Source organism: Corvus kubaryi, unplaced genomic scaffold (genome assembly GCF_017639235.1).
Source record: "Corvus kubaryi isolate FWS band 111438036 unplaced genomic scaffold, C.kubaryi_AGA036_p1.0 37385, whole genome shotgun sequence".
In the NCBI taxonomy this organism is placed as follows: domain Eukaryota; kingdom Metazoa; phylum Chordata; class Aves; order Passeriformes; family Corvidae; genus Corvus; species Corvus kubaryi.
In genome coordinates this window covers 15,842,503-15,868,325 of record NW_024581127.1, presented here as the reverse complement: position 1 = coordinate 15,868,325, position 25,823 = coordinate 15,842,503, and the positions used below count along the sequence as shown (strand labels likewise).

The 25,823-nt window shown below is 44.4% G+C and overlaps 1 long non-coding RNA gene across 1 annotated transcript in view; it reads left to right on the top strand.

The window, feature by feature from the left end:
• Positions 1 to 53: 53 nt before the first annotated feature.
• Positions 54 to 25,823, top strand: part of LOC121668248 — a 50,218-nt gene continuing 24,448 nt past the window's right edge. The window contains exons 1-2 of the long non-coding RNA XR_006017326.1: positions 54 to 433; positions 20,191 to 20,239. This is a non-coding gene — a long non-coding RNA (uncharacterized LOC121668248). The remainder of the gene's footprint in view (positions 434 to 20,190; positions 20,240 to 25,823) is intronic.

Genomic DNA, 25,823 nt, shown 5'->3' with positions numbered 1-25,823 from the left:
CCTTTAACAGGAAAAAAAAAAAAACAGACTAAACTAAAACCCCAACACGTGTACATCAAAATAAGCTTAAAAGATTGCAGTGCAACCTTCCTGTACCCCAAAACAGGTCATTCTTCTGCCCTAAGAATGAATTGCTGTGCACTGTTAACTTCAAGAAAGTGATTCTAAGTAACCATGATCCTGGTAACAGTTGACTTTTAATGCTTCACAAGGAAATATAAAATTCCTGTTGGAATAGGAGATTTTGTGATTAATGGCAAGTACTCGTGGATTTCTGTAATGCTGCCTGGAAACTGCAATTTGCGCTCCCCAAACAGATCTGCTGGAAGCCTTTTAACAACCACAAGCTCTCAAGTACCTCCACATCATGTATGACAGCAGCAGCTCAGCCATGTGGAGGATCATGGAATATCAAGCATTTCCTGGCCACAGGGTAAGGTGTGGAGCTGAGTGTGGCACTTTCTATATGAAATGCTGATTTGCATTTCTTTTCGATTCATCAAAGCAATATGGAAATATGTAACAAAAAAAAAAAAGAGAAGCTGTATTTTTTGTTTTGCTCATTTTGAATGTAGACTTCATGGTTCTGAAACATGACAGAGTTATAACATGACTATCCTGTATATCTGCAACACTGCACTGAGGCAGTGTGGCACACACAATGTTGTTTCAGCTTAAAACAGAAGTAATTTTTAGTGATGAAAATACTTCACAGTATGTCAATCCTTTAAGGATTGACATTGAGACATTTAAACAGGTAAGAAGGTGGCAAAGTATGACAATAGATTGGAATCTTAGGTTCATACTTGATTAGCAGACATTAAAGTACCAATCTATTTCATAAAGACTACTCATAGTTTTGGAACCAATTCAATAGAATTTAATATAGAATGATGGCTTTTCTGCGGATGCTTTGATCTGCCTGGTAGAGTTTTTTAGTGATTCATTAAACCATTTTTAAACACTGTGAAAATACAGTTAGGTCACCTAATGGCGGTAGTTTTGCTGTTAGTGTAAAACTGTAGTGTGAAAAAAGAGTAAGAAGACATCTCTGAAAGACAGTATCATGTGACATGTGATCCAAGACTTTGGAAATACATTAATTATGCTGGCATTAAAATTGTGTCCTGTCTTTATGGGGCAGAGCTAGAGAATGTAAATAACCTGACCAGTGAGAAAAATGTAAAGAGTGCATCTTCCTAAAGCTTTGTCCAGCTTCTTGTGTCAATTGACAAGGTCTTTGCGTCGTCACAGAACAAAATTGCAATTCATGGACACATTTTGAGTATTTCTAATTTGAACTGTTTTGAGATGAAGGTAAAGTGCCGTTGTTTTGTTTAGGTTGTGAAGAGCTCCCGGAGAATGTAAGAAAATTGTCCTAATACCTGTATTTTTTTTTTTTCTTTAATTACTAGAACATTTTTTAATTGCCAGTGGTAGTTTAAACCCAATTTCTTATCAAAATTTTTGCTTTTTTCCCTCCTTTTTCTTTTTTTTCTCTTTCTCTTTTTTCCTCTTTCTTCTTTTTCTTTTTTCCTTTAACCCTTTCTTCTTTTTCTCTTCTTTTTTTCCCTCTTTTCTCTTTTTCTCTTTCTTTTTTCCCTTTTTTTCCCCTTTTTTCTTTTTTTTTCTCTTCTCCCCTCCTCTTCTCGCCTTCTGCCCTTCTTTCCTCTTGATAACACAGAATTTCCTCAGTTGTACAAAATGAGCCCACAGTTGTTCTTGGTACTGCAGTGGGTGCCTGGGGGAGATGGGCTGGTGTTCTCCAAGTTCCATGGAGGCCCAGATAGAAGGCTCTCACTGCAGAGTGGGAATGGCCAAGTCTGTGTTTTCCACCAAGGGTGCTGCTCCCAGCTCACATCAGTCAGTCCTTGAACCATTATGACCAGCAGAGCACCATTTTAAAGGAAATTGAAATAGGGGTGTGATCAACATGGGGCAAACCCAAGAGCTTCAAATGTCTTTACATTGGTTATAAGTATGTTGAGAGTTTAAAAAAATAGAGAAGCTCCATAGGTCTAAAATATTGCCCTGCAACAATAAGCATTCTAAATGCCATGACAAATGTGTCTTTTTGTTGCAACAGTCTGTCCTAAAATAGGCATAAGTGTTCCAGAATGCAGCAGGTGAAGGATGGCATAAAAACAATTGCTTGTTTACTTTCCCCCCACTCAAGAACTAGAGTAAATGCAGCCCATAGAATCCACAGAAATACTTTAGTGGTAGGAGTTGGGAAACATGGACTTACCATCCTGTTTGCTTAAAATCAGTGTAGTTTTCCCTTAAAATAGGTCAATACTATAATCAAAGAGAAAGGTACTTAAAAAATCACAGCAAATGGAAAAAGCTGCTTTCAGAATTCACTGAGTAAGAGGTGGGGTTGACAGCCACTGTGCTATTGCTAATTTATCCTTGTGGATGCTCTCAGAAGCAAGCAAATGTTATTTTATTTGAAGGGCAGAGGATAAAGAGTATTGTCTGGTGGCACAAAAGGAGCCAGTGTTGGAGCCAGAGCACCTCTGCAGTGCCTTGTTCTGTGGAAAGGTCAGCAGACCCTGTGTCTGTGTGCTTCTGTTGAAGCTTTGTCAGCTCTACCTTTAGTACCTTTACAGACAGCTGTAGCAGTGCCACTTCCTACAACTTTTTGGTATTCTCTTTTGAAATACAGGAGTATTTCAGAAGAAAGCCTCCAACTGGTTTTGTTCATAAATATAAAGGCAGTATATAATATTACTCCATCAAGCATTTCTGGGCACTGCAGGATCATAGCTTATTGCCATAACCTTTGGCCTTTCTTACTGCCTATGTTTGGTTCTTCAGTGCTCAGGAGCTTCAAGATCATTTAGTCCCTGGCTTGGGGAAGACCCCAGTTTTAGATCCCCTGCAGCTGCTTTGTCAGCCTGTCCTATCAGGTTTGCCATCTCAGTGATGCCATGTTTATACAATGCACATGCCCTGCATGCACCTACAAGCCTGCTTTATCTCTACTCAGAGTGCTGCAAAAGTAGATTTTGCTATTCCTCTGCTGCTGGAAGGGCTTCCCTGACACCCAGGGAGATGTGATAACTGTTCTATCTCATTTTGCCTGTGTGTTGTGGGATAGCCAGACCCAGAAATCAGGCTCTCAGTGGCTCACTTTGATGGGTTGGTTCCAAGTTGCTTTACACCTCATTTTTTCTTTACAGTATCTCTGTTATCTGTGTGCACTGCACTAATACACCACCTAATTCACTACTGTTTTTTTAATTGTCTTTTAATGCATATTGAAGATACTATGTAATTCCAACTTCTTGGAATGTTACTTGGCTGTGACATAGGCTGCTTTTACCCTACCTTTGTTTCTCTGAGTTCCTAGTTTAAGAAAGGATCAGATAAAACATCCATGTTTTCTCAGTTGGTTCAGGATGCAGAAACTTCTTAACATGTCATGCGCTAGACACTGTGTGTAAATAGGAATTGCACTGCAACTTTTCCCTCCTTTGTTTCAGTAGAGAAACCAAATCTTTTAGAATAAACAAATTTACAGTATCTATGCTTTTCCCTTACATTTTTATTTCTTTTCCTCTTTTCCCAAGTAAGTGGAAATTTTAGCTTCAGAAAGAAGCAAGGTGAAAGCATTCTGCAGTGAAGAAGTTTTACATGGCTCCAGGACAGAGATGTTGAGTATTTGCTTGTCTCTATTTGACTTGAAAACAGTACCTGGAGATGGCTGTTTGTTTATATGGAGTGTTTGGGTGTGAGGCGCAAAGCAGGCAGATTTACATTTACATTTCTTCACTGCTTTTTTCTCTAGCTCCCACACATGAGCAATAGCCCTGCAGGGAAGGGTGGGGCAAGTTGTGCTTGTTGCTCCTTATTTCACCATAAACTTTGCTCTGAGTACTAGGACTTCTAAGGGGAAGGCAGACCTTGCTGTAACACCATTGGAAGTAGGAGTTACCCCTCTGCATAATCAATACCATGGTTGATGTGCTTGGGGAGAAAGGTAAATAAAATCTGCATCATTCCAGAATGAACTAGGTGCAGGAGGACACTTTCAAAGGTTCAGGAAACCTTTGTGAGAGGGAGCCTAAACCAGCACCACACAGTCTCCCAGCCCCAAGACAGAGACATTTGGTATCAGGGAGAAGTTGCTAAAACTCTTTCAGCCCAGGCACCATCTGCCAGAGACAGTTCTTGACCTGTGAAGCTTTCAAGGAAGGCGTGCAAGGCGCTCGTGGGGAGGTAGTAGCACCTCTCCATTTTATATGTGAGGATTTTGAGCAACAGACTTGCCAAAGTTTATATGCGGAGTATGTGCAGAGCCAGGAATTTATTACCCCTTGCCCAAATCTCAGGCTGATGCCAAATACAGATGGGCAGTTTGCTGAACGCCTCAGCCTGACTCCTGGAAAGTACTCTTGCATTCCCAGTGAAACCAGTGAGTTCCCCAGTTTAAAATGCATTTATTTTTATACTGCACAGACAGGCAATACATGTTTTGACAAACATGTGCCAGAGTGTTGAGTGCTTTGTGGATTCTTAGCCCCTGAAACATCATCATGCCTAACTGCTCATTAAACCTGCTGCCTAGCAGAATCCGTCAGTCCTCCTGTGAGCTCCCAGGCAGAGCCTGAGAGAGTATGAGGTGCCTTTCTCAATCTAACCTTGTGCTTTTTTTTTTGCTTAAATCACTAGCAAAGTTGAAGGTAGAGCTTACAGAGGGAGAAAAATTCCAGGTGAGTTCCACTCACAAAATTGACAAACTAAATTTGAAAAACTAAATTTGAAATGTGGTATTTTAAACCCAAATGTCTTTATCTCGTTTTATCGGAGCTAATTGGTTCAGCCTATTGGTGCAGCATAGGTTGAATTTTGAATGTTGCACTGATAACTCTAAACTGATGCCAGTATCTACACAGGACATCTGATGATGCGGTATCATACCTGGCTTTAAGGACATGTCTTACCTTGGGCAGAGTGGAGTCCTCTCTCACCAGAGTTTTATAACTCTTGATGAAATCTTTCTCAGTGTTATGTGTGTACGAAGTGCAGGTGGTGGATACTGAGCTTGGTACCACAACGTGGAGCAAAGTAATCCCATAGCGGTTATTCCTGTGATATCTATCCCCAAAATCACAGTGATGAGCAGGCAGCAATTTGAGTAAAAAGCAGGACACAAAAATACGTCAGAAGGTCCTGTAACCTTAGTTATCCTGGGATCTTATTTATAAGGTGAGGGGGAATAACTGCATGCTTCAACCCTCCTCCTTACAGTGGAGTAAAGCATATGTGTCTGAGATCCCCAAGAAATTAATGCATTGGAATCACCACTGGTTGGCTGAGCTTGGTAGAAGAGTGTGTGGCTGCCCAAAGGGGCTTTTTCTTTCTCTTACCCTCGTCGTGAATTCTGCCCTCTGGTGTCCCAGCAGCGGCTTTGCTATTTCCTCTGCCTGAAGCCTCTTCTCATTTGGTTTGGTTTTAAATAGGGTTAGTTTTCAGGTACGTACATAGGTTGGTTTGACCCCTTAAAATTCCATTGCCAAACTGTGGGAATGCTGGACCCAACAAAAGGAAAGAGGCCCACCTCTTTTGGCAGCAACCCTATTTTAGCTTTGAGTTAAAGTGATTGTGAAAGTGCATGCAAAGCAGCCTCTTCTGTTCAGGGTGAACTAAAGCCTTCCAAGTGTAAGCATAGGGAATTAATTACAGCATTTGCACAGCGCTTTTCTCCTAGAGTCTCACACGTGGCTGTAGTGCATGATGTTTCTTGGCATTACCAGCAGATGTGCCATCACCAGCAGCTCTGGCAGCACCCATTTCTTGAACATTTCAGCTCCTCCAGGGGCTGGAGTGGTGGTGAATTTTTGCAAGTGCAAGACAGGATCAGCATCATGCAGTATCAGTGAAGCTTCTGAATTCATGGAAGTGTATAGATGAGTGCAGTTATCTGGTCAATAAGATATTTTATAAGTCACAGGTGAAATGACCATCTTTTCATTGAACGATGTACATATAGAAGGTGTTTTTATAGACAGTATTATGAAGAATGTTACTCATTTAAGTTGTCCTTTGCACTAGAAATCCATTCTTTGCTTTGGAAGTGACTCCACAGCTGGTTAGTGCTCCAATTTTGTAAGGTTTAGACGGTAGATGCCTGAAGTTAAATTTGATGCTATGGCCGTCCAAACAGCATTGCAACATGGGGGATGGGGAGCAGGGATTTCCCCTTGATCTGTGCTGTTCCCTTTGGGTTCCAGAGCTTCCATCAGGGCAGGGAGGGGGAAGGGAGACTAAGGATATCTGAAAATCTTCATTGTCAGCAAGGCAAATTATACACATGCCAATTACCTCAGTTTAAACAACCAATCACACTATAATGGGGAGAACCTTTAGAGCCTGAGGAAGGTGCTTTGAAATGCCTCTGCTCAAAGATTCCCTGTTAATGCAGAGAATTGCCCCAGCAGCAGTTCTTGGCTCCAGTGACTGGATTTTGATAGCAGTGACAATGGAGATGGATAGGAGTGATATGACAATACAGGAGTTGAAATTTCAACAGTGATGAAGCAGTAGCCAGTAGCAACCTGGCTCCAGGCTTGCTGTATCACCCAACACAAATCCTTGATGGCAATGTGAAGGAATTGGAATTTTTTGTTACATGTCTGTCTAGTCATTGTCTTTGTGTCCAGTAAATTGCTTACCCTGCACTTTCCCGATCAGTCACTTTCCCAGGAATTCTACAGCTTCCTCTATCTTTGTGTCTTTCTAAGCCTCAAGTATAATTTTCTCCTTTGAAGCACTATACTGCTTTTTTAGAACGCCTGATCCTGTAGTGGATGGAGTCCACTGAGAATCTGTCTAATTTTGTGAGCTACTGATCAGGGCCTGTAAGTTGAATTCAGTCTGTTTGTAGGTGAGAGCTGCTACCTGCATAGTAAGGCTCCTCACCCTGGTCTCTGGTTTCAGAAGAGGATTTTTCCCATGCCACATGGCTGCTCCTCTTCTAAACTTTCCTATCGTTCACTGCGTACAGTCCCTGTTCAGTCTGGCACTGATGTGCTGGTTTTGTCCTCCTTCATCCAGCAGAGCTGCATCGTCTACATCTAGACATGACACATCAGTGCAATAAGGGCAGACATCTCTCCTGCACATGCAGAAATTAATTCCAGTTTTAAAGCAGAACTTATGTGACGTGTCACATTTTCTGTGAAAGAACACAAGTAAGTCACACTCAGGTAATATAAGTGTGTCTGTCAGCTGACAGAGGGCTATGTCAGTTTAGGCTAATAGCTGCCGAATAATAGATACACAGATGCTCTTAAATTGGTTTAATTTATGTCTGCTGGCCCTGACAATTGGAAGAAAAGATAAATATACACAAAGCCTTCAAAGCTTGGGGTGTTGTGATGCTAATTGAAAAGTCACCAAAGGAAGCCTGCATGGTGTGTGGGAATCCTAGTGCATGAGATTAGTGGCTAATTAGTGGCTGGGAGCTGGAGGGCATTCCTCCCAGCTAGCTCATGCAGAGAACAGGCAGCTTGGCCCTGGCAGGCAATTCTTGCCCTGATACCAGCAGTGGAGCAAGCGTTGTGGACAGCAGACAATGTGGAGATGGGAAGACACAAGTAGTGTCAGCGCTGTAGCAAATGCTCCATACGTGCACAGAAGCAGTGCCAGAGATACTGCTGTCTCGGCGGCTTGCTGTGTCCTGAGCCACAGCAAAGACACAGGCATTTGAGAACTGAGCTCTTTCTTCTTTTTAACAAACGCACAAGTCCTGTTATCTTACTTTCTGCTTCTTTCATGCTGTGTTTGCAGCAGATGACAACACACTCTGGAGGCCCTCAGCTTCAAACCTTGCTTTAGAGTCTGAAGTGAATGCATACAGATGGTGGCACTCCCTTCTTTGCATCGTGCTTTAGATTCATGACATTTAAAACATAGAGATTTCATCTGTCTGCCAGTGTCTCGGTATTTCCCTCTAAAGCTTTTCCCTGAAGTACAAATGAAGTATAAGAATCAGAGATTTAAATAATACACTGCTGTCATATGACTCTATGAGAGTGGCCTTTAGAAGACTGTAGGAATTGGTATCACTGATGCATCACCGGCACCACTGAACTAACCAGGGCTTGCTTTGATTAGGCACGCATCTCTTTTTCTCAATTGTTTTGCATCCGTTTGTGACAATCCCATGTTTATTTCTTAAATTAAGAAAGGTTGTTTTGTAACTCTAAAGAGTTACATGTTTTCTTCTTTTTGTTACATTTGCTTTTCCAAATCTGAAATGTGTAAACACAGCTTTAAATTATTGCACAACCTCTTGATTAAACGAACTGGTACCAAAGCTCACATATGCATCGAGCACCAATACCAGGATGGGTCACTTCTGAACACCACAGAAGCTAGAAAACTTTCTGTGTCACCAGCTCTGTGAATAACACTGTTTTGCTCAAGCTGGAGTCACAAATGGGATAATATAACAAGCCTGTGGTCACCAGCAGTGGCCTGGGACCATGTGAGTTGTTGGTTGTAGTCCACTTTTCTGGTGACCAGTGCATGAGAACATCTAGTCCAGTTTCCTTAACCCTCGTGTCAATCAACCCTCCTCAACAGCTGTTAAAAAAAAAAGCTGAATCACCAGTAAGAGCTAATTACAAAGCAGACATCCTCTATATAGTAGCTACATTGTAAAAGTGATGCTGTGGAGAGGTAAGGTTCGCTGGCAGAGCTAATAAATAGTTGTGAAAAGTTAACAGGTTTTCAGACACAGTTCTTCTACAAGTCTGAAAGAGAAAACCAAGTTATTCTGGCGCATTCTCAACAACTCTATAGAGAGAACAGACATGACAGCCCTAGACATGGACAGTCAGCTTTGTCACAAATAACACCAGCTTGCAGGGCAGCCTGGAGAGCCCAGGTGCTCCAGGAATCTTAATAGCCTGTGTGAAGCAACAAATTCCTGAAACCTTGCTCTTCGTTCAGTAAATGTTTGTCAAAACAGGAATGAGAGATACAGGAGAAATCAGCATTTTTTGGCCAAATTATTTCCATCTGGTTCTAGGTGGGTATTAGTAATGCAGCTGTCAGTTTTCACATGATGGTTTTTAAACAGATACCCTTTTACTAGTCATCTTTTAAGATATCTTCTCTTTTTATCTTAAAATACCTATGGGTACCATTACTGATGGTTTCAGATGCTACTGGACAGTAACATTAAGATGATACCCATGGAAGCTGGTCAGTGCAGTGACTGATGCAGCATGGGAATCTGGTGACAGTGCTACAAGCTGAAAGATACTCCATGCTGGAGCCTGGCAAGGAGCTGGGAGCAGATAAGGCATCTGAATAATCTGCCTGTAAGGTGAAAACAGAGAAGAACCCCAAATAAAATGTATTCAGCTGAATAGAGCTTGTGAAGGGACCACTGTTTGCTTGCATAGCTTTTGAGAGGAATCTTAAGAGGACAGACTGGCCTGGCGGGCAGGTTGCCTCTGCCAAGATGCTGCTTCCTTTTGGGAACCACAAGAGAAAACATTTCCCCTTTTCTTCTGGCCGTATTGAAATAGTCCCTTCTCCTTCCCTCCTGCTCCCTGCCAGGCTTGGGGTATCTCTTGCTACTGGGTGAGGAGCAGTGGGGCCAGACCAGCTACTTCTTCACAGCATCCATTTAAAGTGAAGGCTTGATAATGGTTGTTTGTCCATGGGTTCCTCTTCGCTTGGGGAGAAGGCCCTGTCACAAGGGCATTCAGATAATGCAGGTGGGTGTCAGCTGACCACAAATAGTCTGGCCATCTCCCCACGGAGCAGAGGAGGCTCTGGGAGAGGGACTCATCCATGTCTTGACCTCCAGATGTTGTGCCTGAGCAGTTCCTGTACTGCTGAGGAGTTTTGTGGGGTTCTGACAGGCTATGTGTGTGAGAGAAGACAAGAAAATACTGTGAAGGAGCTAAAGAGAAGGAACTTCAGAGGTGTTTCCAATTCCTGTAAGAAATGTGCAGGGCCCTGTGGGTCTGCAGGAGCCCAAAGCTGTGCCCAGCTTCACAAAACCTGTTAGCTCAGATGTTAGATACCAGGATTTCTTCTGGTTTCTGAGTCAGTTCCTCATAATTTAGAGAAGGTACTGGACTGAGCTGAAATTCTGCAAGCATATGTGATCTCATGTCAGCTAAAAACTCATAAAGATCAGCACAAGGCACTAGCCTGTTCCAAAGAAAAGCACCAAACCTCATTCTGGAGCTTTTGTTGGATTAAAACCAGAAATGCCATTAAGATGTTCAAAGGGCTGGAGCACCTCTTCTCTGAAGACAGGCTGAGAAAATTGATGTTGTTCAGCCTGGAGAAGAGTAGGCTCTGGGGAGACCTTTTACAGCGGCCTTTCAGTACCTAAGAGTCTACAAGAGAACTGGAGAGGGACTTTTGACAAGGGCATTTAGTGATAGGACAAAGGGGAATGACTTTAAACTGAAAACTGATTTTGGTCAGGTATTAGGAAGAAATTCTTCCCTGTGAGGTGGTGAGGCACTGGAACAGGTTGCCCAGAGAAGCTGAAGATGCCCCGTCTCTGGAAGTGTTCGAGGCCAGACTGGATGAGGCTGTGAGCAACCTGGTCTAGTGGAAAGTGCCCCAAACCAGGTAGTCTTTCACCCAGCCAAAACCATTCTGTGATTATGTAAAGTAAAAAATTTAAATACTTCTTCAAATAAGGTATAGAAGCCAGTTTGCCTTGCAAAAGCTCTCTCTAACAACTGCTTTCTCCTAGTAACTTCCAAAATAAAACTCAGCTATTCCAAAATTAAAAATAATAAATTCACCTATTAAAAATGTTAAAAATTATCTTTTCCAAAATAAAATTCAGTGTTTAGGATGTCATCTGAGAGATCTGTGTAAGTCTGGTTTAACTGGGACAAAGCTAAGGTGAGAGACAGGTCAAAATCAAGCTTACCATGGAGGCTATCTGCAACCTTTGTGGAGAAAGATTACCATCTTACTGGGCAGATCATGTTTCTGTTATTACTAATAACATCTGGTTTATACCATTTACTCTCCCCTCTTTCCTAAGCTATCGTCTCTGAGAGCTGGAAGACTCACACAATACCTGGGGTGAAGCTGTAATGAGACTGAGTCATGTTACTGATTCAGAAGAGTCTCAGATCATATCACCCACTGTGAGAATGTGTAGGTCCTCTCCCCACGGCACTCATTGTCCAAGCCAGAGAGATTGTAAGGAGGAGGGTCATGGTAGAGTAGGGATATCTCTGCTATTCTTAATGTTGTGATTTATAGCTGCAGTTTTTCAATAAACCCCATTTTTTATTTTAGTGCATGTTGATGTTGAAGCATACAAAATCTTACAGATATTTCAGTGAAAACAGCCTGCCTTTCTGTTTATGCTGTGAGGGAATGGCTTTTCTGTGCTATTAGCCAGGAGGATCAAACTTTATTATGGAGCAGTTTGGTCTGGACTGCTTTCCCTCGCTGGCCTGTTCAAAAAACTCTAAGAGGGGCAAAGCCAGCCATCTTTACAGCCTTCCTGGGTGACAGGAACAGGCTGCTGCCTCTGGCTGTGTGCAGAGACCCTCCTGCTCCACATGAGCTGATCCTGTTACGCTCTGTGGAGCAAGTCTGAACAGGGTGAAATGAAGAGGAAATGCCAGTTCCAGGCCTCCCAGATAGCTCTGAGCTACTCTGTACACTAACTTTTTCACCCTCAGGAGGTTTAGCATATTAGTCCCTCACCATCCACAAACTGCTTTTGGATCAGCACTGGAAAGCCACCCCACTCAGGTGATTTGGGGGACGTGAGCTCTGTCGTGTTTATTGGGCTGCCTCTCTGCTCTCCTGTTTTGGTAATCCTCTGCTCTCATGCAGGTATTAACACGTACAAGAAAGCTTCATCACAATAAATAATACCACAACTTGCCACTTCTTTTTTCTGTCCCTCAAAGATACCATCATACTTTTAAATCAGTCCTAGTAAAAATCATCAGTGGGGCTGCAGAAAGGTCAAAGGTTTGCTGGTTTAGGATTTCGTGGGAATATGCGCTTGTTTGGACTTGGCCCAAAAGCTTCGTTTACCTGTTTGACAGGTAACAATTAGCGAGTAATAGCTCTGCCGGCTGGAATGTGGCTGCGAGGGCCAGCGGGCCCTGGTTACCTGGTGGGCAGGTGTGGGTGCAGCGCCCAGATAGGTATGTGCATGCACAGCATTCCTCGGAATCAGTTTTCCCTTAAAGATGCAGCGATGACTGCAGGGCACAAAAGGGCTGGGCTTAGCCCAGGCTCCAAGACACTGGAGCTGTTTGCAAGGTAAAGAAATAAAGTAAATAGTGGAAGAGGAGAGGAGCTGAGGAAAGGGTTCAAGAAGCAGCTGCCCTTTTTTTTTCTTCCCTGAAGAGAGGAGAGTTTTGATTCTTCCCTGAGAATCTTGATAACAGATAATTTAGTGTGATAGGGTGTCATGGGATATAGAAATAGAAAGAAGGGAAAAACCAAGCTCACTTGGCACAGGATGGATGTGAAGTGGGGAAACCATGTCTCAACTGGTTTAGAAACGGTTAAACAGCTTTTGTGCAGTTACCTCAGCTCTGCCATTATCGAGAATCCAAGCCTTATCGGTTTATTGAATAAAACCACTTTATCTGTGGCAAATGGCCCCATTTCCATCTCCTGCAGCAGTCAGGGAAGATTCCTGCATCAGCTCCTCCCTTGAGGGAAGCTGGTATGAATTATGTAGACAGTCAGGGACTTTGCAGGTGGTTTTAAGATGTCTGGTTTGGTTTGTTGTTGTTTTTTTTTTTTTTAACCACTGCAGGTGACCCTCCTCTTTTAGCTCTTTTAGGAACAGAAAGCTTTGCTCATTCTTTTCATATTTTATTCCCATTTGTGAACAGGCTTCTATGTTTGTGTATTCCCACTTTGGTGTTTCATATTTGACAACTGAGCTATTATGTGACTTTGCAGAAGTCACATCCACATTCTCTTTCCTGGTCTCTGTATTTTCACCTGCAGAGTTGGAGTAGTGAGTCCCATGTTACTAACCACAAAAAATGCAGATTACAAGTACTGCTAGTTATAAACATGTTGCCATTACAGATATATATAATACAATAATTCTTTTGAATCTTATTTTACTGTGATTTCAAAGTATTCTGTTTTTAATAAAAAACATGTATTTTTTTACTTATAAACAGCTTCTCTGGCTGAAAGGACTTTGTTCTTGGGGTACCAGTTGATGTCATTTGAGGAAGAAGAAATCCAAGTATAATTTGAGACCATTTTCCTTGATCTTAAAGGAGCCAGCATCATTTTGAGTAATTATGCATTATTTGTACACTGTTATTTAGTAGGACCTTCATTAAGAGGGAGTCTCTTTGCCCAACAGTGTATGGGCCAGTAAATGGTCATTAAGCCTGACTACTGGCTGACACAATAGCAAGGTTTGTATTTATTTTCACGAACTCCGCAGGAGCCACAAGAAAGCACTGCAGGAGCACAGAGACATCTCTGCACTGTGGATCAAACCAAAGCAAAACACAACCCTTTCTCAGAAGGTGCTGAGAAATACATGACAAGCCCTGTCCCCCTATCCACAGCCACTGCATGAGAAGCTGCAATTATCTATCCTGGGTTGGACCAGAAGCTCATACACTTGCACTGCACACCTCTGAGAGCCCCTGCCCTTTGGGAAGAAGTGAACAGCATTCTTTCCCTTCCAAGCATCCTCCATTCTGAGTCTCCGACTTCCTCAGCTGGAGCTTGGATCTGCATCTCTGCATTTCACATCTCTGCATTTCACATCTCTAAGTCAACACTTTGTTTCGTGGATTGTTCTGACTGCTGTTTGAACCCCTGTGTAGTTTTTATCTCCATGTTATGCAACCGTGAGCTCCACAAGCTATGAGGTACTTCCAATAATCTTTTTGTCTGTTATAGGCCGCATTTTTGACCGTGGCATTTGGCATCCATGGTACTGTGGGAAATAGCACGCAAAATATTCTGGCTCGCTCTTTGTCTCCCATTTCCTGCTGGCCTATCCAGCCTGCAGAGTCCTGCATGTTTTGGTGTGTCATCCAGCTGTGGTCATTTTGACCTTGTAACATTTCTGATCACCTGCCCTTTGGGAGGGAACTGCATGCAGTGTTCCAGACCTGGGATGACCTACACTACCTGGTGATGCAGCAGTGATTTCTTGAATTCCTGATGTTGCTTCAGCCCTGCTGAGCATGGGAGCAACCAGAGCATGCCAAGCAATGCTTCCATCAGACTTTATGGTCATGATTGTGCTGCACAGTTGTGCTGCATAAGCACAAATGCCTTTGGGGTTACGCAAAGAACTCTCCTCCCTCCTGCAACTTTCTCCCCACCTCTAGGTTTTGTATCCCTGTGTGTTCTTGATTACCCCATCACTTGAAGTGAGTAGAAAGAGTTCCCCTGACTTCGGCAAGATTGGAAGTCCTGGCAGCATCCCTTGTTAATGACAAGAGGAGCTGCACAGAGAACCTGAGCCATGATTAGTGCTGAGTGATGTGCTCTTCTGGTCCTTAGGAATGGGAAATTTTATGCTCACAGGGAGACCAGACTTATTCAGGTAGAAGAGAAATAAGGTGCAGTACCAGTGCCAACCTGGTGAAAATGTTTTGCCTCACCTTTCACTTTCATAAATGCTTTCTGTGAACACAAGCAATTCAGCCTTTCAGTTTGGTGCTGCTTTCTGCTATATCAGCACTTTAGCCAGAACAGTCGGGAGCATTTAAAGAGTGGCATTAATTAAAGGTGACTCAGAAACAAATGGGATATGAAGAACTTGGAAAGAATGGAAGAGTAGCTATTGTACAAAATGCTTTTCTAAAAGAACACCTGGAGGGATGAACACCTGGAGAGCATGGTTAGGGAAGCAGCCTTCCCACTGCAGCAGTGCAGTCATGGTGATTAAACATACCTTTTGGAAGCACACACTGCTTTGAAGGGGCCTCCAACCATCACTAGGTAAAGCTTACAATGAGTGACTCGTTGCGTGTTAAGAGGCAGGATGACTCCACTTGCTGTTTGGGTTCTGTACAAAAGGTTAGCAGTACTTAGGCTGAACAAGGGGACTCTGAAGAGTATAACAAGGACTCTGTTGTTCACTGGTAACTACCAGTAAAGAATCCACTAGATAAAGTGGGTCATAAATGGCATCTGAAGTAGTCTTTCACCCCAGCATAGGATATTCCAGCAGAGCAATGTAGGAAAAGGATCAGCTCAAAGGAATTCACCACCACAGGTTATTCCCAGGCAGCATCACTGCCTAAGGAGGAGCGGAAAACACTTGGCCTTATTCTTTGTGAAGTGTTTGTGGAGTTTTGGTCACCATAGCATCAAGTCACCAAATACAGAAAGGTCTCCCATGATTCCTAACTGAACCCACAGTGGCCATTGCTGTTTCTAGTCAACCTTCTGGTTCTGCTCAGTGTGTAATAGCTGAATGGAGCTTTGCTGGACACCTACAGGCTGCTCCATCCTCCCAGCAGGCTGCAAACAGATTACTACACCCAGCAACTCTTCATGAGCTTTTCTGGGCAGGTGAAAAGAGCAGGTAGTTCTGTGGATTATTTTACACAACCATAGGTCTGAGACATGTCACCTGCTATTACCAGGGTACGGATTCAGAAACACGGCATTATGAGAGCTTGGGTTCAGCTCCCCGTCTCCAGACTTGACCTATTTGGGAGGAATTTTTCTGAAAGAGTTGCCAGCTTGAGGCTGATTACCTAATATGAAGAAATTTTAGCCAAATGGTTCTGCTGCAAGTCGCAGTAAGAATAAAGAAAAATACACTATTTTGTGCAGTTTTGTTGTTTTCATACATATGAACAGTTCTGCCATTCCCATGCTTCAGAGAAAGATAGTGAAAGTTAGCATGGCATCAGGAGATGCTGACAGAAAAAAAGTACTGCTTCAGGAGTCTGCTTCTGAAAATCCCTTTGAAATTCACATTTGTTCAGCGGTAGTTGCCAATGTCAGCAGCTGAATACATCTGGGCTTCCATCCGCACTGAGCACATGCCAGGCTATGTGTGGCCTAAGAGCTGACACCTCTGCCTCTCCAGAGCTCTCCTGCTGGGATGGCTACCCTGGAGGACACCCCTGTTAAGATAAACTGCCCAGCAAGGCTTTCTGGAGTTGGGACAGAGGGGTAGATCACAACAAGGAGCACAAGGGGAGAAGAAGGGGGCTGAGAGCTGAGAGTGTGAGCAGATAGGCTGCAAATGGGAACCAGAGCATGGGAAGCACTGGACTGCTTGGATGAGCAAGAGGTGGGGACCTCAGGGCACAGCAGTAACAGCAGGGCTGACTGAAGACAGACCTGTGGGCATGGGAAGGACTAGGACTGTTTGAATAGGAGAGAACTGGGAACAGAGGTAGAAGGAAAAGTGGTGGGGTTGGTCTGTGAGGAACAAGGGCTACTGATGGCTGAGTTTTGTGGTGGGCACCCGGTCTGGACAAGACCAATGACTGTGAGTGGCCTCCTGCTTTGGCCACCATGTTTTCTGCCTTCCCCTGGTACTGGATTGCCCAGAGATCTCAACAGTACTGACACTAATTACGCTACCAGGAGCTTCATCACTGCAGAAAAGTCACTTCTCAGATGCAAACTGGACCACAGATGGCTGCTGTTTTTAATGGTAGAATCACAGAATTCTAGAACAGCCCAGATTGGAAGGAACCTTGAAAGATCACCTGGTCAAACCTTTCACACAGAAGGGAGTCTAGATGAGCTTATCTAGCACCCCATCCAGTCACGTATTGAAAACTGCTAGTGATGGGATCTCTACCATGTCCCTGAGAGGCTGTAGAACCAGACACTGTGGGTAGGACAACCAGAAACTGGAGAGCTGGATTAACAGTAAGTGGATGTCTTAGTGCTGTATTGCTGCAAGACGTGGCAGGTTGCCAGTCAGAGCAAAAGGCCAGGAAGCTTTCCTTGACAGCAGCACGACAACGGGCAAACCACTGTTGTACCGCTGCAGGATGGCATCTCCAGCCAGCAACAGCAGTGCTGAGGCCACTGTGCAAGGGAGTGGTGAGACCCCAGGGCATGACCTGCCTCATTTTGCCCTAGGATGGTGTCCCGGACTCATTCAGCACAGAAAACAAAGACTGCAAGGAGGTACTAATACTAATCAAGGAAGTAACTACCAGGAAACAAACACGATTTAAATTAAAGGGCAGTGTTGTCACAAGGACAATAGGGTACAAACAGACTTGGACATATTCCAGGTGGTAAAGAAAGGGTGGCATCTAACCAGGTGAGAAGTGAGTTACTAGAAGAGATCCCACAGGATGAGCAGTGAGAACAAGGGCCCAAGGGGCTCAGGGATGCAGTTTGGTTAGGAGACACTGACAACCATCCAGAGCCAGGACTCGGTGGGAAAGGTGAGCCCTTCTAGACCGCTTGCTTGAGCAACTTCCATTTTGGCATTTCCTAACTTTTGAGTTGTCTCTCATCTTCCAGGACATTTGAAGAGCATCATACTCTGTTTTCTGCAGCTTTAACTAGAATAAGATCTCATATAGGCCTAATTATGTACTACTAGTAGAGGAGGAAAAAAAAAGAAACAGAAAAGCAATCAGTACTTAACAATTGAGTTCTGACACAAGGAACTTGTCTTACCCAAGGCTGGTTGGGACAAAGCAAACAGTGTGCTGTCTGACTACCGCCCAGCTAGTGATGGCAAGCCTTTGTGGAAAATAAACTGCAGCCATCACAGCTCAGGGGATTCTTTCTCTGCCAGAGATAAGAGAAGTTATGAAGGACAAAGAATAAACATCTCTTGGACAGTTCACTGTAGTATATAGTCTCTCCTTCAGACCGGGGAAAGATGAAGAGGTGGTGCCTTTCCAATGAATGTTTTATGTCGGAAGAATTTAGATTGTAAAGGATTTGTTCCTTAAGTGATACATAATTTATTAAATCTTTTCAGTTCTGTGAAATAAAGAGCAAACACAAATCCTCACACCCAAGCAAACACACAAATAGGTTCTTACGCAACTCCACCGCCTGTGGCTGCTTTTTGCCAGTTTCCTCAATGGCTTAATTTAAACAAAATCCCAGGATGGGTGCACTCCAGAATGCTTCAGCGTGACCTCAGCCTGAGCTTTCTTTTAAGGTGGCAGGTCCCAGGGTTTTCCTTCAAAAGCATATGTGCTTATTGGCATCCTGTGTTGTCTAGGGGAAGGTCATGAGACCCATCTTATTTTCAGATTGGTGTAGGCTATTATAATATCTGTGCTGCTTGGACTGCAGTTGATGTTTCTTTCTTTGTAAGAAAAAAGGGAAAGCATTTGCAATTAGCACGTGATCACACTCGCTTCTTCCCTCCTCGCCCCATTGCAAGGCTTACACAAAGAACACAGCCAAACACAACCTGTGCATTGCTCAGAAGTAATATTCAGTCCAATATTTTATAAGTAATTGGTAACTAATAATTTTTATTATATCGTTGTTAAAAATAGTAATAATGCTTTCCTTCTATAAGCAGTGTACATGACACCGTGTAAGAGTTTAAATCTGGATAACAAATATCACAGATTAATGCCTGTGCCTTCCAGACCATCCAAATGGAAAGGCAAACTCAGAAATATTTCTAGTTCTAAGAACTGCCAGCGTATGTTTTGCTTTTCCTTCCTATCACCTCTCCAGGGTCTTCCAAGCCTTCTTTGCTGTGGCTTCTCTAGTGGCTGTCATGATGCTTCTTAATCAACAAGTGCAGAAGTCCTTGGGAGTCTTTCAGTATTTATCAGCAAGATTTGGAGTCCTGCCTCTGAGAATGGTGGGGAGATTGCTCTTGGTTAAGGCCCATGCTGCTGAATGGATGCCACAGGAGAAATGCTTCCTCCCATTAGGAGACTTGGTGGTTTTCGTGAAACAACAGGTAGCATCGTTTTCCTCCTTTTGCTTCAGCTTTTGAATGTATAGAAGACATTTACTGATTTACATGATCATTTACTGCACAAAAAGGCATGTAGGAAAATTTAATACAGTTCTGTCTTGGAATGCAAATACCAGATGCTTCAGGGCCTCAGCCATACAGATTTTTTTAATGAAAAGACTCCCTTTGTCCTTGTCACAAACGAAAAATAAATTATATATGCATTTTTAAAAGATCTCACCACTCCACACTTGGAATGTGATATTACAATGCAACCTGAAATTATGTTTCAAATGTTAAGCTCAAAATACTAACCTAAAAAGATGTACAGGTGGAGGTAGCCCAAGAAATCTGTCTCTGTCCCATCCTGTCCCACCCCATTCCATCCTTAATCCTGGGAGATGAGCAAAGGAGCATCTTGGTCTCCAGGAAGGCATTTGGAACACAAAGGTGGATTTTTTTAGTGCAAGATTAGCAGCAGAACAGTGTTTCTGTCTGGAAGGGGGGTTGCTGTTGGAGGCAGCAGAAAAAAATAATCACCAAGTGCTTTGGGTAATATTCAGGGCTTCTGTCAACACCACCCAAATTACCAGAGCACTTACCATAGAGGCAAATCTTGGGAAATCACGTGAAGTGTTTAGCAACCGGTGATCTCATAGTTTTTCTTATTTGAGCAGTGCAGGATGAAAGCCTCCAACAAAGCCTGAGCAGACAACTGACATGTCCCAGCCTGTTTCCTTCAATGGCTAAAAGAAATTATGGCAGCCATTTAAATAAAATCTCCCTCTCTCTGTGCAATTATCTCTGAAAATAGCACGGGGTGTTATGGGCAGCTTTCACAGGTAGGAGATATAGTTGAGGTCCTATGCAGCACTTTGGGTTTGGGAAGCAGTTTAATCTGGTCTTGGAATATCTCATCACACTTGAAGGAGACCACTTGCCCTGGATGTCCAACTTCAGGGGAGGACAGGGGTTTTTGCACAGGTTAGCCCATGCAGCAGATGATAGACACTTTCAGAAGGAAAATCTGAGTGTGTTTCTTTACAGAGCCTTGTCCTCCAAGCCCTTTTAAGCCTCCTTTTCTGTTAGTCAACAAGCCCCAGTGGCTATGCCAAGGCAGGGGTTGCAAAGAACAGTTTTTAAAGAATGTTTTTATTTCAGTGTGAGAAATGTCCCATTAGATTTTACTTCATATTCTAGTGATTCAAAAGTCCTTAGTGAAATGTCATGTATTTTCAGGCAGGTTTTGCAAACAATTTGGAACTAAATATTTTAAAGCCTTCTTTGTCTCTCTCCAGGAGCATAGGCAGCACTGTGAGACGACCTGGAAGAAAAGACTGCTGTGCAGTAAGTTACAAATTTATGACTGTGTAAAAATAAAAAAAAACAACTCAAACAATTATTGTTATACCTGACATTTATGTATGAATGCACAGAAACAATTTGACACCTGTAAAATCCCTTGCCAGCCTCGTTTAAGCTCACCCTGTGAAAGAAATGGATACTAGTCACTTTTATTACTTGCAGTGCAGAGACCAAGTATTTTGAAGCCTGCTAAATAAGTTGGGCCATACCTACAGATGATGCAAAACCACCTCCTGTAGTTACTCTGACATACCTGTGGTCACAGAGGGCTCTCTGTCTTATTGCTCAACTGGTGCTGCCCCAGGGATCTCTTACATCAGGTACAACCTCCATGAGCTGCAGACACAGCAGTCTCCTGTCTCCAATACTGCAGCTTCCCACCCTGTGTCCCTGGCAGAGGTGCTGGAAGAAGGGGCCAAGCTGCTGTGAGCTCTGTCGGCCAGCCAGGCTGGTGTTTCAGCCCTGCCTGGGCCTGGGCCCCAGCCCCATCATGCTCTCCCCAAGTCTCTTTTGGAGCCCTTTGGTCCAGCCCCATCCATCCCTGTTCCCTTGCTGCTGTAGTGCTACATTGATGAAAATGCATCTTTGAATAGATCTAGCCATGGTGGAGAAATGAGCATTTTTAGGGGAATGTAAGGACCAATGGCTGTAATATTTTTCTCCCACTGGGAAAGGGAGGAGGAGCTGGCTGCTGGCAGCAGGTTGTGTTAGCACTTTAGGATGACTAAATTGCTCAAGGTAAAAGGGTGGTGAAATTTGATTTGAGCTGCTGTCAACAGTGAAAATGCACTTATCACAGACTTCTCCCACTGTCATGGAAAGAGACTGCATCCAAGCTTCCAGCAGCACCCAGTAGCGCTCTCACTCTGTCACGCTCTCAAACTCCAAGAGATGGGAGTGACAAGGATATGATGCTCCAGCCACCCTCTCCCCTGGCTGAGCTCGAACCAGAGGCAACTGGATGCAGTCTGCAGCTGGGTTCTTAACCTCCATGGAGCAGTACAAGTCATGAAATCCACCTCATGAGACATTATGAAAAGCAACTCTCAGCTCTTTCCCACAACTTCTACAGTTTTATTCTCTGTTCATGGATAACTCTGCCCACATCATCCTCACCCTTGAAAGTGGTGCCTGTCAGTGTCATATTTCCATCTGAGCAGCTCCCAGCCCAGCTGAGCTCTCCTAAAGATGCCACAAGGAGTGTTTGGTGTGAAAGTGGAATTCCCCAGCACATTAATGGGGAGGCCACTTCTTGCAGTCAAAAGAGAAGACCCAGAGGATCTGTCTCTGCAAATCTGTAAATCCCAGTGACTGGAACTTCAGCCTGCAGCAAGCTGAGCAGACTTGCTTTTAGTTTTCTCTTGAGTAGCAGTGTCAAAGGTTACAGCTCTTGTGGTGCTGGTGCCATCTAGTCATAAATTTAAATCAGAGTTTGACTCTGCATCTTCCCTCATGGATTTTATGTCTCAGGTCACTCTTTCCCAGAAGTTGAGGGGTGAGCAGTTACATGTCTGAACTTGCAGTCATAATTCAGTGGCCAGTTATCAGACATGATACATCAAGTAGCTGCATCTGATTAAAAATGACTGTGTGCCTCCTCTTTAGCTGCAGTATTCCTCAGTCATGCTGAATGTGCGAACTCATGAATGATGCTCATGTGAAAAATCATCTAAAAGAACTAGAGTATTTTTCCATCTTGCTCACCCAGATTTGCCTCTACCTTTGTTCAAGAAGGCTCTTTTCCCCTCATTCCCAGTGTTTGCTCTATCACGTAGCTTTGCCTGTATTTTAGGTATATGCTGCAAGTGTCACTGCTTTCTCCAGTGCCACTGACATTTATCTCCAAATCTTCAGTTCTGGTGTGACTTTCAAATGTCCTTTTTCCCTTGCTTTCATACACTCCTACCTGGTTTTGATGGTCTGGAGCATGCTGACTTTCTAGGTTTAACTGAGTTTGAAAAGCACTAACACAGTTCTGGCCTTTGGTCCCCATCCATGTGTCCAGGGCACTGGAGTGTCCTGCACCCACCAGCCTCTTCCACACCTGATTTTCAAATAATGCATCAGTTGTTAGCAGCACCCTGGGAGGGCTGGTGTGTGCTTGCAAGCTTCTCTTGGCAAGGGGACAGGGCATTTGCAGTTGCAGCCAAATAACACAGGCCTCCCAACAATAAAAATATGTTACTTTTTTCACCTCTGGACTGTGACACAGTTGAGGAGGATGACTGTGGGTGCAGAACACTACAAGAAACTGGATGAGTGTCAGCCACCCAACGGCTGTGGGGTTCATCCTTGCCCCTTCTCCTGTGAACACAGCCTGATAGGCCACGGACCATGGCATGTTTTGTGTCAGATTAGCAACTGGTATTTGCACATAGAGATGGACAAAGCCTGCCAGGATTTTAACTCTTCAGACATAGTTTTCACACTACTGAAACCACTCCTAGTAGCAAAGTGTGAGACCTCTGCAGGCTCCTGTAACGCTGCAGTGATCTCTGGGAGAAGGCTGGCAGCTGCTGCCTGCCTGTGTCCTGGGCACGCCGGCTGCCTCGCCCTGCACAGCGCAGCAGGCAGCCCTTGCTGAGAGCCACGGCGCCTGCTTTCCTAGGAAGCACCTCAGCAGCACCTAATGAGTTAGGGCTTCTTGGGAAATATTTTTGCATTGCTTCATGCCCCAAATAATTGCTTAAGCCCCCTTCCCTCCACTGCTCACATGCATTTCAAATCCTGCCCCATCCCACTTGCCAATTTTCCTCAGGCTTATTGTGCAGAGCAGGAGGTTGCATGCTGCAGCATGGCACCCACTCCCAGGGAGACCTCTCCCCTTTCCCAGCTCCCCCTGTAAGCAGTGGCCCTGGCATTTGGGCCACCACGCCCCTGATTGGAGCAGCTGACCCTGCAGGGGACAGCAGAGAACCTCACCATACCGACAGGAGCTGTGCTTAACCACCCATACCCAACTCAGAAAGCAGACCCGGGCCTATTTTATTTACAAGTAGTGACAGAGGCATCCCAGCTTCCCATCCAATGCCTGTCCCTGTGTCCAGTGAGGTCTGCCCCTTCACAGTGCCAAGCTCCCCACAAGCTCCTGCTCCCAGCACCTGCTGCAGCACTGGCTAACACTCAGGGCATCTGATCCTCCCCAGTGGCACCCACCCTGCTCCTGACTGCCAAACTTCAACTATTTTAAGACAAAATTGTCCTCAGGGTATCAACCTCTAGCCTGCATCTGAGACTTAGCCAGGACTGGTGGAATGGGCTAGCCATTTGCAGGAGGAGCCTTGGGCCGGGCACTGGAGTGCTCACCCTGGGAAGTGCAGATGGTTTTATCACCTTTCTCTTGAGATGTCCTGACACTGGCACTACAGCTTGGCATGGGACACAGGTCTTCCTGTGCCTGTGAAAATCCACCAAATCCCAGTCAGGTTAGAAGCTGTTTAAAAGCATCCCCATATGTACATAGCAGACCTGAGTTCCTGTGGGGTTTTCTGTTATTAATGGCTGATCTGGCTTCCAGGAACCAGTAATTGCCAACTGGAGGCTTTTTTTGCAGCAGGAACATTTTGAAAACCACTATCCCATGCACACCCTCTGGTGAGTGATAAATTGCAAGCTCTTGTGGCCACTTTTTCTACAGTTTGATGGGGTTTTTTTTCTCTCTTTCCTCCCTCTACTCCTTTATTTTTGTGAAACTAATAGGTAGTTAATTATATGTCTGACATCCAATTGAGTCAGCCAGTGGCTTCACAGCTCAGCAGGGGATGACAGGCAGATAAACAGCCAGACACATGGACATACACGCCCACAGATGCACACTCAGACACGACTGCATAAGCCGGTTCTCTTAGAAACCTGTATCTACAGCAATGATGGAACTACAGTGGTTTTGGCCAGTGGACATTTGTCAAAGACAGTGACCCTTGGCCAGAATGGAGAGATGTCACTTGAGGGAAATAGGGCTGGCTTTTCCTTTTGTGCTAAAAAACCCCAACAACTTGAAAACTGTTCTTCAAAGACTATTTGGGTGACATGCCCACACCACTGGACCCCTGCCCAGGCCACCCCCAGGCCCTGCACGGGCCCCAGCTGCAAGAGTGCTTTTGGCTTGACCCGAGACAGTGTGAACTCTTATTGCATGTCTGTGTTGGGGCCCCGGTCCTGACATTGCCCAGCTGATGTGTTCATATGCCTGCTTTGAAAGCCCTAGCAATACTGCTTTGACACCAGCAGTTAGGAGAATAATTTCACTTCTCTCGTTGGGGCACATCTGTACATCTGTACTCAGGTCTGGAGCACCACTGGTGACCCCAAAGGAAGGGCAATCGAGCACATAGCTACACACTGGGAATAGATGGGTTATCAATAGCAGTATGTGGGCATATTCCACATTTTCACTGGCTTCAGCTGGGCCCCTGTGCAAAGTGGATACATAGGCATCAGTGAAAAGGGACATCTAATTCATGCAAGTGCAAGAAGCAGGGGAACCCCACCTTTGCAGTCACCTAAATTCTGGGATGTGACACACAAATAAGGAAAACTGATTTTTCTACCATGCTGATAATCTCACACATAGGAGAAAAGGGTCTGTTGCCTGCAGAGGCTGTGCTGCCAAAAAGGCTGCTTGCTGCTCTGGGATCTAGTCCTCATGCAAAAGACAGCTTGAATCTATTTGGGAAAAGCAAAGCCACACGTTCAACAGCCACAGGTCATTCAAGGCACAATATGACATACAACATTCACGTTTATTCTGATTGTTGCACTCCTGTAGGACTGATTTCAGGTAATCATCAGGGTTTGGCACACAGGAGAGAGCACAGATAGTGGCAGAACCTACAGTTTGTAGGTACAAGAGGAAGTGACTTGGTCCTCAGCAGCTGCCTGTCTGCCGACCTGTTCTGGGTTTGTGGCTGTGCATAAAGTCCTGCAGACTCCCAAGTTTCTTAGACCAGAGGAAAGAAACAGCTGGCAAGAGCAAGCAAGAAAGTGAAGGATTGAAAGCACTTTCAAGGAGTTCTTGATTGGTCTTACAAGCACCACGCCGAAAAGCCTCAGCCAGTTCCACGTGCACTGTCTGGAGACCTGTTTTACATCCAGCCAGCAACTAAGCCCCACAGACCCACTCACTCACACCCCCTCTGTGGGATAAGGGAGAGATTTGGAAGGGTAAAAGCAGGGAAACTCATGGATTGAGATAACTACACATAAAGCAAAAGCCCCATGTGCAAGCAAAGCAAAACAAGGCATTCATTCACCACTCCCCAGGGGCAGGCAGGAGTTCAGCCACCCCCAGGAAAACAGGGATCCACCACATGTAATGGTGACTTGGGAAGACAAATGGCATCACTCTGAACATGTCACCCTCTTCCTTCCTTCCTTCATCCCCGGTTTTAAATGCTGAACATGATGCCATATGGTGTGGGATATCCCTGTGGTCAGCTGGGGTCAGCTCCAGTACCATCTGCCAGAGCAATGACAAGTGTCCAAAGGTGTCTGTATTGGGCTTGACCAGGAGCTGATCTCAACAAGTTCAAACACTTTAGGAATTGCTCTCTGTCAGCCTCTAATT